General features: G+C 42.0%; 1 protein-coding gene across 1 annotated transcript in view; it reads right to left on the bottom strand.

Annotated features, from left to right (window-relative positions):
• Positions 1-17,527, bottom strand: part of RNF165 (ring finger protein 165) — a 164,899-nt gene that overhangs the window by 26,305 nt on the left and 121,067 nt on the right. The gene's annotated exons all lie outside the window — the stretch shown is intronic.

The following is a 17,527-nucleotide window of genomic DNA, read 5'->3' as shown; positions in this document are numbered from 1 at the left end:
CTTCATGACCCCATTTGGTATTTTCTTTACAAAGAAACTGGAGTGGTTAACCATTTCCTTACCCAGTTCATTTTAAAGATGAGGGAACTGAGGCAAACAGGGTTAAGTGACTTGCCCAGGGTTACACAGCTAGGAAGTGTCTGAACTCAGGTCTTCGTGACTCCAGGCTCAGAGTTCTATCCACTATGCCACCTAGCTGCTTTTTGTATTTCACTATTGGCATGCAAATAAAGTGGTTTCCAAGGTCCTTGAAAACAGTTTCCCCACACTTGAGTAAGCTAACCCTCTCCAATGCAGTTTTGTTAATTAATTTATTAACAAAATTTATTGATTTGTTAATTAATTTATTGAGTAAGGCCTTCACTGTAAGATATAAAGAAGCACCTCAGCCTAGTCCCTTTCAGAGAGATACTTAGATATACATGAGGGGGAGAGAGAGAGAGAGAGAGAGAGAGAGAGAGAGAGAGAGAGTGTCAAAGTAGTTATATACATAGATAAAGTTAAGTAAATAGGTACATAGATGAATAGATAGAGTAATTAGGTAGATAGGTAAGTGTAGGTAGGTAGGTAGGTAGGTAGACAGATGGAATATTTATTAAGCCTTATGTAACATTACTAGGTGCCAGGCACTATGCTAAGTCTTAGGGATACAAATACAAACAAAGAAGACAGCCCCTGCCCTCAAAGAGCTTACATTCTAATGGGGAAAGTCAACAAATAAAGGGGAGGTAGAGAGGGTTAGGAGGCAGCATAGTTTGGATGGAAATGATGCCCAATAAATGACATGGAGCCTGGTTCCAAGCAAGATAGAGCCAAAGATCACCCAGCATCCTAAGAGGAAAACGGAAGTGAGTAGGAAGGACCAAAGAAGGGAGGAAAGATCAAAGGCAAAGAGTCTGAAAGAAGGAAATAAACCCTGAAGGAATGGAGTAAGCACTTCAGCCTTAACTGTTTCCCTCCATAAATTATTAGAGGCTCCCCACTGCCTTGTAGCACAGCATCCAAACTCTTTAGAATGGCATTAAAGACCTCTGCAGTCTGATTCCACCCTACCTTCCCAGCCTCCTCCTCCCCTGCACGTACTGCCCCACTTGACTAAGACACTAGAGTCAGTTGTGTACTGAAAACACCTTTGTTCATCCCTCCCTCTTTGTTCATGCTATTTCTCCTGCCTGATGTATCTTTCTCTATATCTGTATTTGTTTATTCTTCAAAATCAATCAAGTCTTCCCTCTTCTGTGAAACTTCCTCTGATTCATTACCCACAATGCCCTCCTCCTCTTCTGGATATTGTTTGTGCTAGGAGCCATGCCCAGGGTAGGAGACCAAGACTTTGCCCCATGGCCCAAATACAGAGGGCACTGATGACACTTATACTTTCTGAAGTATAAACAAATAGGCTGAGCAGGTAGTTAGCAAGAATACAGAGTGAGCTATCTCTACACAACAGCCACAGCAGGTGAACTCCACCCTGGCTCAGCCCTTCCCTATGCCCAGCACAGTCTTCATGTTGGCCATGAGGCTATGTATACCACCCCACCCCTCCCCACAGGGTAGTGTATCCACTATAAAACCTTGTTACAGGGGTGTGCTGATAAATGTTTAACAAGGGGCTCTCTGAAAGGAAAAAAAAGGATTCAAGACGCTTTTAAGTTTCACCTTCATTATTAACATTGTCTCCATCACCTTCCTAAGTCTAATCAACAAAATTAATAAGCCAAGCCCTGATTTGTACCACTTACTGATTTCCAAGATATAAAAGCTCACAATGAAAATTTAACAATAGGCTCTCTCGTAATAGGAGCTAGCTCCAGTATACCACTGCTTGTGTTCCTAGGTTCCAGATCTTCCTTTGTCCCAATGGACAGAATTCCTAATTACATCCTGGTCTCATCTGGCAATGAATCATGTGCTTCATGTCCTACTAATAACTGAGTCTTCTCTACCTGACTAAACTTGCAGGTTCCTTGAAAAGGACTAGATCTTATCCTTCTTTGTGTTCCCCGTTGAAGATTGGTAACATCTTCATAGATTTTCAGACTCTTAGGGCTGGAAGCAGGAGAGTGCTGGAGCCAGCTCATTCCAACTCTCTGAATGGTTATATTTTCAGTGTGAGCATTTAACAACTCAGAAATCAGCAGATGCTACAAATCAGGCTTGCTTTATTGTTTGGTTGATTATCTAGACTTAAGAAAGCAATAGAGAAACTGTTAATAATTCAAATTAAACAGAAGTGTGTAATTTTTTTATTTTGTTGGTTTTGGGAAGTGGGTTTGGAGAGCTAATTGTTAAATATTTGCCTTCACATCCCTGGTTTATTTAGTTTATTTAGAGTTTATTTAGTCCAAACTTTTCATATTATAGGTGAGAAAACAGAGGTTCAGATGTGACTTGCCTACATCAAAGCACTAGAGATTGGCACGACTGAGATCCAAACTCAGGTATTCTGATTCCAAATCCAGTGATTTTTCTACTACTTTTGATTAACAAATGGATCCATTAGCAAACTCATTCATTGCTTCATCGATGGGCCAGCTGATGGATGGATTGATTTATCTGCAAAGACAATAGGATCTTGTCTAGGTGTTCTGGTGTTTCAACTCCACATCACGAACTTGTCAGACAGAGAGCCATCTGTCTTCTTCAGCACCAGTAGGACTTTTCCCATTCGGGAGAAACAGCTATTCCAATCTTCTTGTGAAATCCAGCTGCTTGTATGGGGGTGAGCCCTTCAATGATTGAACCTTGAGGTTTCTATTGGAGGCCATCACTGCTTATTAAAAACAGCAATAACGAAACCTGCCTGGGCAGATGTCTGCTCTATTCTTCTAAGTTTGGCAGCATCCAAAACGACGTATTTAGAATTAATGTTGACAGGATGGACGGTGAGAGACAGGAGGAGGGAACTCTTTGATTTTGACTGCTAATATTTTGGGTGCTTTCCAGGTGCAAAGCACTTTTCCCCTACATTTCAGTTGTCTTCTACCATCACCATTTGAGGAAGGAGAAGTTAAGTCTGGGCAGCCCTTCTCATGAGAGGTAGGTTCTTAGAGGTCATTGAACCCCAGCCCCTCATTCCACCGATGAGGAAATCCAGTCCTTGCTGGCCCTTTCACAAACCAGCACATTCCCAAGCTACTTTACTTACACACACACACACACACACACACACACACACACACAGAGTCTCTAGGGAATAATGGGAGGGGGTGAGAGGATGAGAGAATTTGTGACAGTGACAGCTTTCTTTGATTCCCTCCCACCTCTTGCTTTCAGACATCTCTTCTATCCTCTGCTGGAACTCCTCCCATCAGATCCAGGCCCTTAGCTCCAGTTCCATTCCTCTGGAGCCATATTCTGTATGGTGATTAACCAGTGCTTATTGAAGTGCTACCAAAACCAGCTTAAAGTGTTAGACCTTTGCAGGGCTATTTGGGTACTTCAGAATTGTAAGAGAGAGAAAGAGACAGGGAGGTAAGGGAGGGAGGAAGAGAAAGTAAGAGACAGAGATGGGGGATGGATGGGGAGAAAGGGAAACAGAGAGAGACAAGGGAGAGAAGGAGAAACAGAAAGACAGAAACAGAGAGACAGAGACAGAGAGAGACAGACAGACAGAGAGAAGGAGAGAGATGGAGAGAGGCAGAGACAGGGAGAGAGACAGAGACAGAGACAGAGAGAGAGACAGAGAGGAGGAGAGAGAGGAAGACAGAGAGAGACAGAAAGACAGACAGAGACAGAGACAGAGAGAGGGAGAGGAAGGAGAGGGAGGAAGAGAGAGAGAGAGAGAGTAAAAGTGGGCAGATTAGACTCTTCTGAAAGTCCAAGTTGGAGTGTAGTCATCAAAAGGGCCTATGTGGGATGGGTGGCTAAAATAGGAAGGAGGGGACAAAAATAAAAATTCTTTATGACCCAAAGGAATGAAACTCTAAAAGTAGGCTTGTAGGGATTGGGCGTGATACACCTGGTGCTTTGTGAGACCTTGAAAAGGCCCCCTGACTAAAAAGTTTTTCTTAGTAGCCTAGAACACTTTCTGAAATTCTGTCCCAAATGCAAACAAACCTTTTGGCCAGATCCTTTGAGTTAAGGCATTATCTCTCTAATATTACTGTTAAAATACCCATATATACTTTGGTGTAATGAGTTAACATGTTACCATGGATCAGCACCTTCCTGAGGGGTTGGGACACAAATAATAACATTTTGATGGAGCAGGCAAAGATAAGGAGCACGGTAGGATGGGGTAAAAGGAGACTGGGGAGGTATCTAGGGAGTGGGGAAGGAAGACCAGGGCACTAGGGATCTAGGGTAAAAAAGCCACCAAAAGCAGAGAGAGTGAAAGGTAATTACATCATATTTCTTAGACTCTTAAATTAGGAGCAGATATCAAAGTCGCCAATGAACCATGAAGGCTGAGTGTGCATAGACTGAGTTTAGTGTTTCAATCAAATAAAACTGATAAAGTCAATCTGATGCAAATCTATAGATCTTTATGTGGTGACTGTATTGCACCCTAGTGATCTGTAGGTAAGTAGATCATATAAATGCCTGGAATGTGGGGTACTTTCATAAGCCAAAGGAAGCCTTTTTGTGATCAGCCATGAGAACCACAGCAGCTACTTAAAAGCCCCTCTGAAAACTCCCCAGATCCATAACCCCCGGGGGATTCAATGGGCTGGGTTCCCTCCTTTGTGCCCTCTCTTGCCTCGGTATCAATGACACAATACCCCTGGTTCTCCTGCCACCTCTCAGGTTGCAACTTCTCTCTCTCTTTTGTTGTCTCTTCCTTATCTGAGAAATGAGAGTGTTGGACCAGGTGACCACCATGGCCCTTTCTGGCCCTAAAGCTTTGATTCTGTGACCTTCTTGATTTCTTTGTTCCCTTCAGTTGAATATCTCCAATATCCTGTTCTTGGCTCCCTTCTCTTCTCTCCTCCCCCTGAGCTCTCATCCTTAGCAATCTCAGTTGCTTCTGTCTTCCCATTGTACAGATGCAGCTCCAATTTCTCTATCAGGCCCAAGTCCACATTTCCAATTGGCTGCTCAACTTCTCTACCTAAACATCTCAGCAGCAGCTCAAATTCAGCAGGTCTGAAAGAGAACTTAGGATTTTTCCTCCTAAAATGACCTCTGTCTCTTGGCTTCTTTAGGCCCAATAGCTCAGTGTTACCTTCTCCCTCACATTTCCCACCCAATCATTTAGCAAGACTTGTGGATTCTACTTCACTCTCATTCGTCTCTCCTGCTTTCTGTTCACACGGCCACCCTCCACCCCCACCCCAGGATGGGCCCTCATTACAGGGCTTGTCAGAGTAGCCTCATAATGAATCTCTCCCCACTCTACTTTCTCTCAGCCTTCTAATACATCCTTCACATCCTGGCTACAGATTAACAGTAAATTAATTTTCCTGCTGCATAGATTTAATAATGCCACTCTCTCTTCTCCTCTCCCCACTCCCTGACGCCCTTCCCCTGCCACCTATTTGCTAGTGCTCTGCTAGGTACCGGGGAGGCAAAGACTGAAGAAACAACCCCCCTACTACCCCTCCCACCCCGGCAAAAAGGAGGGGTGGTCCCTGCCCTCCCTGCCCAGATATTTCCATTTTAATCAGACTGATCTCAAACTATTCCATCCAGAGACTCATATATACTGCAGCCACCCTGTTTTATTCACTCTCTCATACCTGTGGGGGGGCCTTCTCCCCCTTGTGTCTATGCCCATAGGGTTTCTTATGGCTGCAATGTCCTCCCCTCAAGTGTGCTTTATGAAATCCTACCCCTCCTTTGAGAGCCAGCTCAAATGCCTATTCTTCCAGGAAGCTCAATCAAAAAATGAATTTTCCTTCCTTTTTCATATCTCTGTTGTTGTTATTGTCTAGACCTGGGATGTCATCAGTATAGGAAGAAATACCTCTGGTAGTAATACCTCTCATTAACGTGGAACTTTAAATCTTAGATAGTTGCCTGAGGTCACTGAGAGGTTAAATGATAACAACCAATCCTTATACAGTGCTTTAAGATTTACAAAGCACCTTGCATAGATTATCTCATTTGATCCCAACCACCCTGTGAGGTGGGTGCTGTTAGTAGCCCCATTTTATAGAAATGGAAACTGAGGCAGAGTGGTTAAATGACTTATCCAGGGCCACACACTTGCAACTATCTGAAGCAGTATTTCAACTCAAGTCTTCCTGACTCTAAGTTCCAAGGCCAGCACTCTAACCACTGTGTTATTTAAGCGAACTGCTCATAATTTTGCAGAAGGCTAGCCTTGTCCCCTTCTCCTTCCATAGGCTAAGTCCAACTGTCACTTAAATATTGCCTGGTCCACCCTACTTCCTTATTAAGATAAAGATGGCAAGGAATCATAGAATATTAGAACTAGAAAGAACTTTAGATATCAGCTAGTTCAATGCTCTTTGCTGAACAAATAGGGAAACTGAGTCCCTGAAGAGTAAGTAACCTGCCTAAAAGACCTCAGAGGCCATGCAGTCCAACTGTTTCATATGGGGAAATTCAGGCCCAGGAAAGTGATTTGCCCAAGGTCTCATAAATAATAAGCATCAGAAGCAGGACAGAAGCATACTATACCCACCAGAGAAAATCCCAATTCAGCTCCTTCATTTTCAGATGAGGGAACTGAAGCGAGTTACCCAAAGTCACTTGGCTAAGTAGTGACAAAGCCTGAACTAAAGCCTGAGTCTTCTGTCTGGAGAGGGGAGGGGAGGAGGAGATGGAAGAGGAGGAGGAAGAGGAAGAAGAAGAAGAGGAGGAGGAAGAGGAGGAGGAAGATAGAATTTTAAGGCTCATGTAGCACCTTACATGTGTTATCTCACTGGTCTTTTGTATTAGCAAGCACCCTGGCACACCCAGGATGGCCTGCTAGCACGGGTACTTTGATGTGCTTTTATAAAGGAAAGACAGGCTTCGAAGGGGTTAACAATTAAACAATGCAGACTTTATTCCATCTAACCTTCTCACAAGGGTTGCTGAGCACCAACTCAGCATTCCCAAATCACCCTTCTCAAAGGGGCCTATGAGAGTGGCGGGGGGCAATTCCCCCTATGTCTCCACAGGACCAAGCAAGACAGGCACAACTTGTGCATTCCCCTAAATCCCCTCAAGCCTCAATGGGGGCCAGTTGAGGCAAACACAGATCCCCCCCCGCCCCCCGCAAGCCTTGATGGGGGCCAATCAAAGCACACACAGCATCCTGGCTTGTGCATTTCAACCCTAAAGGTTCCTCACTCACTGACTGGTGCCCACCTGCTTTATACTTACACTCATCCCTCCAGGTCCTGACCTTTACAACCTAAACAGGTGAAACCTAGCCCTTACAATCTACATGGGTCATGGTGGAAATTTTTTGAACCGTAGAACTCATATCTAACACCTGGGAGCAAGAGATTGTTATGGCCATGGATCCTGGAAAACCAAAATCCTTATGCTTACATCTTTACAAAAATCGTGTGAGTTATTTACTGATTACCCAACAACATATCCTCAAAGTGGAGGCAAGAGATAGGAAGGGAAGAAATACTATAGAGAGGTAGGTATTTGCCTTCAGAGACCCCACTTCCAGCCTCCCCACCCCACCCAATTCATGATGTGAGACAGGAGCTCAGAAGAAAGACTAAGGCTAGATATAAAAATCTTAATCTGAGTAATGAAGATGGTTGGAATACAGATTATTTACAAATTAGGTAATCACAAATCCATGGGATATCAATCTTGTACAACTTTGAAGGTGGTTCGTACAGGTTTCTTTACCCACATGGGGTAAACAATAGTTTACTCCCCCCACTTCTCCACTCACCTGACACTTTCACTGTAACTCCCCAAAGTCCGGTCAGTCGAGTGTGTCTGACCTCCCCAAGCTGCTTCCTTTTCCATATCTCTTTCTCACTACACTGCCTAGGACCTCCAGATGACAACAGCCAGCCTGCTCTCTTTCCCTCTGACCCTATCAAGAACTGCCTTTAGACCCTTTGTTTACACAGAGCTTGTCAAGGGCTAAGACCAGCTTATACTGCACCCCTCTTGGGGATATTTATATTTTCACAAGGATCAAAGCTGTTTAAGCTAAAGGCATGAACTGCTCATGGTAGAATTTCAGGCATCTGCCAGTTGGTAGGGAAGGATGGGGCTTTGGAGTCTCCTTGTGGTTTAGTCATTTCAGTCATGTCTGAATCCTTGTGACTCCATTTGGGGTTTTCTTGGCAAAGATATAGACCCTTAAAATCCCACTAGATAGATGATCACCTCCTCTGCCTATGGAGAAGGCTAGCTTTGTTTTATGCATACACTGTGTATTCTGTCTTTCTTTCTTTTTGCAAGACAATTGGGGGTAAGTGACTTGCCCAGGGTCATACAGCTAGTAAGTGTCAAATGTCTGAGGCCGCATTTGAACTCAGGTCCTCCTGACTCCAGGGCCGGTGCTCTATCCACTGCATCACCTGGCTGCCCCTTATGCATACACTCTGACAGAGCTCGGGAGTCTAGGGTGTCTTCTACCTCAGTGGAAACTCCAAAGATGGTTCTCTTTCAGGACAATATCCTTCCATGCTCTTTGAAAGAGCTCAAGCAGCAAGGGAGATTGGTTGAGACACAGAATCATAGAACTGTAGGGACCTCAGTGCCATCTAGTCCAAACCACTCCTAAAAAGAAATCCCAACCACAATGTACTCAACAAATGGTCAACTTGAGAAACTGTTTCCTCCCAAGAGAGTCCAAAACACTTTTTGACATCCCTAATTAATAGGACTTTTCCCTGATATCAATCCTAAATGTTCCTTTTTGTAACTTTCACCCACATTTCCCTCAGAGACCAAACACGTGAGTTTAATTTCTTTTCCACATCAAGGACTTCAAGATATTGGAAAACAACTATCATGTCTTCCACGAAGCTTCTCTTCTTCAGGCTAAAGAGCCTCAGTTCCTTCAACTGATTTTCATAAAGCATGGATGCAAGGCCCTCACCATCCTTGTTGACACCCTCTGAATCCTCTCTAGTTCATTAATATTCATCAATAGGCTTCCCAGACTGTGGTGCTCAGAACTGAACACAGCACTGAGGCCATGACCTTATCAAGCAAGAGTACACATGCCTCCTCATTTCGGGAAACCATCTATGCCTCTCCCAATGCAACCTAGAATCACCTTCAGGGTTTTTGACTGCCACATCACACGCATATATGGAGCTGGCAGTACACTAAATCCCCCAAATCTTTATTCCATAAGTGGCTGGTTAACCATGCTTCCACTGTCTTGAACTTGTGAGGTCGATTTTTTTTTTAGCGTAAGTCTCTCTATTTATTCTCGTAGACTTCTCTGAAGTTTTTGTCACTGTTGATCACTCTCTCCTCTTTGATGCTCTCTGTGCTATGTGCTGGCACATAGTTGGTACCACTGTTAATAAATGTTTATTGATTAATTGATCCCTATTAAATTTCATCTTGTCAGATTCATTGTTCTCTTAATGGATCAATGGATCATGGATCAATACTGTAGTCTGTCAAACCTTTTTGGGTCCTGACTCATCTTAGTCATCCTCCTGGGTTAAGCTATCCCTCCAGGTTTCATTTCATTTGGTGAATATTCATTTGATGAATATGCTATCTCTACCTTTATCTCAATCACTGATATAAAAAAGTAAACCAATACAGAGACGAGAGACACTCCACTGGAGACCGCCCTCCAAGTTGACATGGAACCTATGTCACTCCTTCCTCCGTTATAGAGAATCTCTTAGAAGTCTTTCCAACAGTGCTGGCCTTAGGGGTGGGTCTAGGTGTGTAGACCATGCGATTGGAGAGTGTCGGGATACTGTCATTAGAGCTGCCATTACTTTGGGTTAAATTCAGCAGCTTCCCATACATCTTTTCTGCTATAGATACCTCTGGGAGGAGGAAATACATTGTCTTTAATGTCTGAGTGAGTTTTCCTGCCTGATTGGACAGACCGGACAGATCAGAAAATAGTGGGTATCTGGGGGGATGGAGGGGAAAAGAAGGGAATGGGAAGAGCATGTTTGTTGTCAAAAACAAATTTCATAAACTTCACAATTTTGCCAATGGAAGGAGGGTGGGTTATCACCCAAATCTGAGAATCTCCTAGAAATAACAGCCAGGAGGCAGAGTCTTGGGGTGTATTCCTAAGCAGATGGGGGAAGCCACAGGTGGAAAATCTCAAACCAGACCCAAAAGGAGGATGCTAAAAATGGGACCCTGTGTCCCATACAAATGTGATATCGTTGGCACAGCTGGCCTATTCAAACATTGTAGCAGACACAGCTGGCAGCTGCGGGCAACAGATGGGGAAAGGGAGAGAGGAGGAAAAGGGATGACCTAGATTCTTCTTGGATGACCAGATACAAAGTTTGTCTGGTCATACAGCAAGTAAGAGATACAGCCTGAGTGTCCACATGGTGGATAGAACATAGTCAAAAGACCTGAGTTCAAATCCCAGCTCTACCATTTACTACCTGTGTTGACCTTGAAAGAATACTTGGATTGGCTTTAACCTCTCTAGGTCTCAGTTTCAACATCTGTAAAATTAGAGGATCCAGATGAGATGATCTCTAAAATCCTTTCCAAGTTTAAATCTATTCTAGAGAAAGAACCAGATGCTGTAGAATTTAGGATGGCTCAAGAAGAGGAAGAAAGGGGGTTCAATAAGTTATAGAGTAGGGGCAGCTAGGTGGTGCAGTAAGTAGAGCACCAGCCCTGGAGTCAGGAGGACCTGAGTTCAGATCTGGCCTCAGACACTTGACATACTTCCTAGCTGTGTGACCTTGGGCAAGTCACTTAACCCCAATTGCCCTGCCTTCCCCCCCGCAACAAAAGAAAAATAAAAAAATAGGTTATAGAGTGGTGAGCTTGATCTTCTCCAAGATAATTACACACACACACACACACACACACGCACGCACGCACGCACGCACACACACACACATATGGGATGCCTCCAGCATGTTGGGCAAAACATTTATGGAGAAATTGGGGAAAACATGGACAAGAATTATCTAGAATGAGAAGATGTTCATGTGGAGAGATTACAGTCTGCAATAACAGAGTGAATACCCACACCTATGAAACAGTAACTTGTTAGATTGAGCCCTTTATTCTAACCAGTTGAGGTGGATATAGAGACCAATTCTGTCATTACCAATTCTGACCCTAGCTATCCTTCCTGGTTTTCTGTCATCTACACATTTGACATGCATACTATCCAGGTATTGTCATCCAAATCGTATCTGAAAGTGTCAAGCAGAATGAGACCAGACAGAGCTTGGCGTGGGGGTGGGGGTGGGGGGGGCAAGGTCCCAAGAGAGCCTCCTCAGAGTAGAAATACATCTATTAGTCACTTTTCTTTGAATGTGGTAATTTGTCATTGAACCAGCCACAAGTCCACATCTCTACATTTTATTTACAAGGATGTCATGAAAGACTTTGCCAAACCATTCACTGAAACCCAGGCAGCTTGTGTATACAGCATTTCTCTGATCTACCTGTCTAATAACACTTTAAAAAAAAAAGAACATAAGGCTAGTCAGGCATGACTTTTTAGTATACCAAGTATGGCTCCTAGTGATCACTCCTTCTAAGTGCTCACAAATATTCCATCCTAGAATTTTGCTAGGAGCAAAATAAATACCAAAACCCACCCCTCTGTAGCTTATAGAATCCACTTTCCTTCTTTCTTTTTAAAAATTAGGACCATTTCCGAATCTATTGTATCTATTCCTTTTTCAATGATTCTTTACAGATGATTGAAGATAATCCACAATTATGTGAGTAATTATGGTGGGCAGCATAGCACACCTATGAAGGCAAGTCACTTCACTTTTCTGGACCTCCTTTCCATATCTGTAAAATGAAGGAATTGGTTTCAATGACCTCTGAGCTAAAATTTTGATTTAATCATCTTAGGTTGTTTGTTGTTGCTTTGTCTAGCACCCTGGGATTAATTCATCTGAGCCTAGAGATTTAACTTAACTAAGGGTGGCTAGGTGCTTTCTTAATAACAGCTCAATTATCATAGGTTCAGTCTTTGTTTTGTCCTTTTCACTTCAATAGAGAAAACAGATGTAAAACATCCCTCTCTCTCTCTCTCTCTCTCTCTCTCTCTCTCTCTCTCTCTCTCTCTCTCTCTCTCTCGTCTATTAATAGAAGACCAGAATTTAAGTCTAACTTGAATAACCAAGCAATTTTTTGCATCAGTTGATCCTGTGCCCAACCCTTCTTAACATTATTCTACCATTGAATAACAGAATTTAGATCTACAAAGGACCTCAGAGACCACCTAATTCATTTTTCCCCCTCCAAGCTCTCAAGCTATCCCTCCTTTTCTCTCCTTAGTGTTCCCTTCTGCATATTTGTTAAAAGCTCTTTTTCTTATCGTTAGCATTTTTTCTCTTCTCAGTTTCTTCTTAGTTTTAGCCTTCCTAATGGCATTCTTATAAGGTTGTACCATGCTTTTTGTACCACTCTTCTGGTATTTGCCTCTGTTTCTGTCTTTTGTGTCTATACTTTAAAAATCCAAGTTCCTTGGAGAGGTCCCTATGTAGGTGCATCAGCTGAAGGAGTATTGAGGTATTGTACATCACTATAAAAGGAAAAGACATAGGTTGTCCTGTGACAATCATGGTCATTGCTGACAAGATTCTTGGAGAGTCCTGCTTAATTGGCTAATCCTTCACTTGGAACATGGTTATCTGCCTGAGAGCCAGAGTGGCTTAAGAAAGGGCCAAGGAATGGTCGACATGTTATTTGCTGCCTGACAATTCCAGAAGAAATACCAGGAGCAGAACAGAGGCCTGTGCATGACTTTGTCAATCTGACCAAGGCTTTTAATGCTGTCAGTCATGAGGGTTTATTGAAAATCATGGTGAAGTCTGGTTGCCCAGAGTAGTTCCTTAGTATTGTATGCCAGTTTTATGATGGCATCTTATGAGGGCTCTGGATGAAGAACAATGCTCTAACTCTCCCAGTCACCAATGGAGTGAAGCAGGGCTGTGTGCTTGCTCCCATGCTTTTAAGCGATGTTGTTAGACCCCTTCATCGAGGACAGAAACAGCATCGAGGTAAGCTACCACACTGATGGTAAACTATTTAACTTGAAAAGGCTGCAAGCCTAAAAATAAAAAATAAATTTTTAAAAAAGGGAAAAAAAAGAAACGGCTATAAGCCAAGACCAAATAGGAGGGAGAGCTGGTACATGACTTTTTGTTCACAGACGATTGTGCACTCAATACAACCTCTAAGGCTGAGATTCAACAGGATATGGATTGATTCTTTGTCACCTCTGCTAATTTTGACCTGACAATCAACAACAAGAAAACATAGGTCCTCTACCAGTCAGCACTGCACCATCCATATGTGGAACCATTAGTCAGAGTTAATGGAGAAATTTTAAATGCTGAGGATAAGTTCACTTACCTTGGCAGTGTCCTTTCCAGGGACCTACACATTGATAATGAGGTTGACACACACATTGCCAGAGCCAGCTCAGTGTTAAGAGGCTCTGAAAGAAAGTGTGGGAGTATTAGACTGACTACTAAACTAAAGGTCTACAGAGCCCTTGTGCTAACCTCATTGTTGTATGCCTGTGAAACCTGGACAGTCTACCAGCACCATGCCAGGAAACTGAATCACTTCCATTTGAATTGTCTTAGGAAGGTTCTGAAGATCACCTGGCAAGATAAGGTACCAGACATTGAAGTCCTCTCTTGGGCAGAACTCTCAAGCACTCCAACTCTGCTGAAGAGAGCACAACTCTGATGGGCTGACCACATAGCCCAAATACCAAATGCACATTTACCTAAAAGATTATTTTACTGAGAACTCAAAAAAAGGCAAGAGCTCATGCAATGGTCAGAAGAAGTGGTATAAGGACACTCCTAAGATCTCTCTTAAGAACTTTAGCAACCAATGTGAGACATGGGAGATGCTGGCACAGAGCCACCCAGCCTGGTGTGCTGTACTCCATGAGCAAAGCAGAATCATAGTAGAACAAAGGAAATGTGAGCTGTGCAAATCCAGAGACATCGTCATCCCAAATGTTCTAATGGGCTACTTTGTCCAACTTGTGGTAGAGCCTTCTGGACTCATATTGGACTGATCAACCACAGCCCCACCCCCCATCATGACATCATTGATCCTCTTCAAAAACAAAGGACAAACAAACAACACACAAGTGCCTCAGCCTCCTTGGATGCCATCCCCTTTTCTTCTCCATTCTCCCTAGAATCACTTGAGATGATGGCAACAGAATTTTGCTCTTGAGATCTCTCATGTCTCTTGAACCATCATCCATTTTAGGATCTCAGGCCAGGGGATTTTTTACATGAATTATTTGAAATCTGATCCTTTTAAGTCCAGGGTATGTTCATTGAACTATGCCTAGCTTTCTCCTCTTGGCTATTACAAACTCTATGATGACAGGGTCATTGTCTCCAAAAATTCCTATCATTTCTACTTCCCGCTTAGTTGTTCTGAATCAGGTCCAGAGAAGAAGATGCTCTTATAATTCCCTCCACTTTCTGAAAGATGGAATTATCAGCAAGACAAGTGCAGAATTTAGCAGATACTCCACTTCTAATGAAAAGTGCTTCCTCCAGCAGATGTCTGAATAATGAAAGTTCCCCAAGACCAGTATAGCATTCGCCCATTTTCAATGTTATCATCTGTATCAGACACTTGTTGTCTATTTCTTCCATCTAGGCAGGTGGTCTGTAGTATACCTCTCAAAAAAACCAATATAACTTCTAATTGGTTCTCTTTATATGTTCCTTCAAATGTTCTCCACCCTCAAGTTTGTAATTTTTACATATGGAAAGAAGTAACATGAGACTTCTTTCATATTTTCAAGATCATATTTATCTCCATGGGTTAAAATCTTGCATTTATTTCATTACCTTCAGATTTAACATCTTATTTTATGTTTTGTTTTCTAACTGCTTGGGGTGTATTACTCTAGTCTTCCCAGTGATGCTCTAAGTTCCTGTGAGGCAGGGACCGTATTTCTCCCTTTTTTGTTTTCCCAAAGAGGCTAGTAAAGAGCTAAACACATGTAGATCTTTAATGAATACTTTTTGAAAGAATGAATGAGACATTAACTTAATACTTAAAGCAATTCTAATTGTCAAGGTTCTCTAGTTCCAACTAGAGACAGAATCATCCCAAATCCTCATCTACTTTCATCTTAAATGGAGAGACCTCAGCATCTTATTGTAAAAAAGAGACAGCATCCTTTGGCAGACGGAGTGCAAAGGTTTGAGTCAGGAAGACCTTCATTTGAATCCTACCTCAGACTCCTACTAACTGGGTGACCCTTAATAAGTCACTTAATCTCTTTGAATGTCAATATCCTCACCTGTAAAATTAGGATAAAAATAGCACCAATCTTAAAAATAAGGTTGTTTCAAGGATCAAATGAGATAATAGTCAATAAGTCAACAAGTATTTATAAAATGCCTACTATGATCCAGGCACTGTGCTAAGTGCTGGGGGTGCAAAGAAAGACAAAAGACAGTCCCTGCCCTCAAGGAGCTCAGAGTTTAATGGGGGAGACCACATGCAACCAACTATATAGAAGCAAGATATATTAAATAAGATGATGATAATAATAAGATATATAAAAAATAAATTGAGATAATCAACAAGGGAAGGTACAATATATGTAAAATACTCTGCAAGTGTCAAAGCATTATATAAATATTAATATGTCTCCTACTATTGCAACTTTTTCTTTATTTCCTATGTTTAAGATAAGCTCATCAGCAGAGCTGGGTCTAGTTATACATGAGGTACTATTTTTAATATTGCTTTTTACAAATGCACGTACTTTAATGGCAGAAAATCATGCCTTCCATGTTATAAAGGCATTCACATTTGTGATACCAAGTCCAAGTCAAAGCCTGACCCGGCTCTTCTCATCCATATTATAAGTGGGTCATTGTAATCCACAGATAAGACAAAATCTCCAATGGTGTTTACCTCCCCAATTCCAAACTTTTTTCCAGAAATGCCAATAATCAGCTAATTTTTGACTTTGTATCTTCAGTGCATAGCACAGTACCTGGAACATATTAGTTGTTTAACAAAAACTTGCTGAGAGATTTATTGGAGAGATTTTCATTTTTGTCCTTTAATGGTAATGATAATTACTAACATTTATGTAGGATTTTAATGTTGATAAAGTATTTTCTATCTGTTATCTCATTTAAAGCTCATAACAACCCTATAAAGGTACTACAGGTATCACTCTCCCCATTTTACAGATGAAGAAAGTGAAGTTCAGCAAAGTTAAATGACTAGTCCAGGGTCACACAGTTAAGCAAATGTCAGAAGATGCATCTAAACCCAGATCTTCCTGACTCCAAGGGAAGTGATTTGCCCCAAAGTCTCATGGGTAATGAGTGAGGTGGGGATTTGAACTCAGATCCTCTGAATCAAGAGCCAGTGCCTGTTCCACTCTGTCTTCTCCTTGACCATGTAGGAGAACAATTTATACAATAACAACGGTGTGGTGACAACTTCAAAAGCTATAACAAGTATGATCAATACCATGACTATCCATGACTGGAGGGCCAAAGATGACACATGCTATCCCTGACAGAGAGATGATGGATTTAGAATGCAAAATGAGGCATAGTTTTGTGTACAATCACTGAGAGAATTGGTTTTGCTTAATAATGATTCAAGAAATGTATTTTCCTTTTTTAAGATTTCTATTCTTTTTTTTAATGGGGTGGGGTGCTACAGATATGTAATGTTCCATGTACTTTCAGATGAGCTCAATGTCTTTTTAGTTCTGCTGAATCTATTACTTTGTTATGAAGTGGGAATAATCTGTAAATATTTGTAATGTAAAAAACACTTTTTAAAATAGAAATAAACAAGAAAAAATAAGAGTGTAGTCAAAGTACCAGCAGCAGAAAGCAGAAAGAAGAGGAGCCTAGCCCTAGCTACCAGACCTCTAGAACAGTTAGAACTCCTAGAAATTACTTTCTTTACTTACTCAGTTTCTCGAGAGTTCCTGAATTTCTCCCACCTTTTCCATTTAGAATTGGCCTTCAGAAATATTAAAAGGTGACAAATTTCGATGTTGCTGTTTCCAGTGTCCCCTTTCCCCCTCCTACCTTTCCATGATAGGCTCCAGTTGCCTGGTATCTGCCATCATGTTCTCTCAAGCCAGAAAATACAATTAAATTCATGAAACATGTCTTGAATGCCTATTGTGGACAAGGTATTGCCCTGGAGCCCTGGGCTCCTCCATATCTAGCCCAACCCAGATCCACCATGGCTGCTCTCTAGTCATCATCAGGCCACAAGCACCCTTCATACACAAACATATCCTTTCTCTCCATTCCACCCCTAGCTCTGGGAACAGTAATCAAATAAGTATTACTACTCTTGAAGTGGAAGTGTCAGTCCATGACTCTGTGACTCTACTTGCCATCCCTGTGAATTTCCAGAATTCCACCTATGTGATCTTAAGCAAGTCACTTATGTTCTCAGGACCTTA

The sequence above is a fragment of the Trichosurus vulpecula genome, chromosome 1 (assembly GCF_011100635.1).
Source record: "Trichosurus vulpecula isolate mTriVul1 chromosome 1, mTriVul1.pri, whole genome shotgun sequence".
Classification (NCBI taxonomy): Eukaryota; Metazoa; Chordata; class Mammalia; order Diprotodontia; family Phalangeridae; genus Trichosurus; species Trichosurus vulpecula.
Note: the sequence above shows the minus strand (reverse complement) of the source record. Positions and strands in the feature narration are given on the sequence as shown.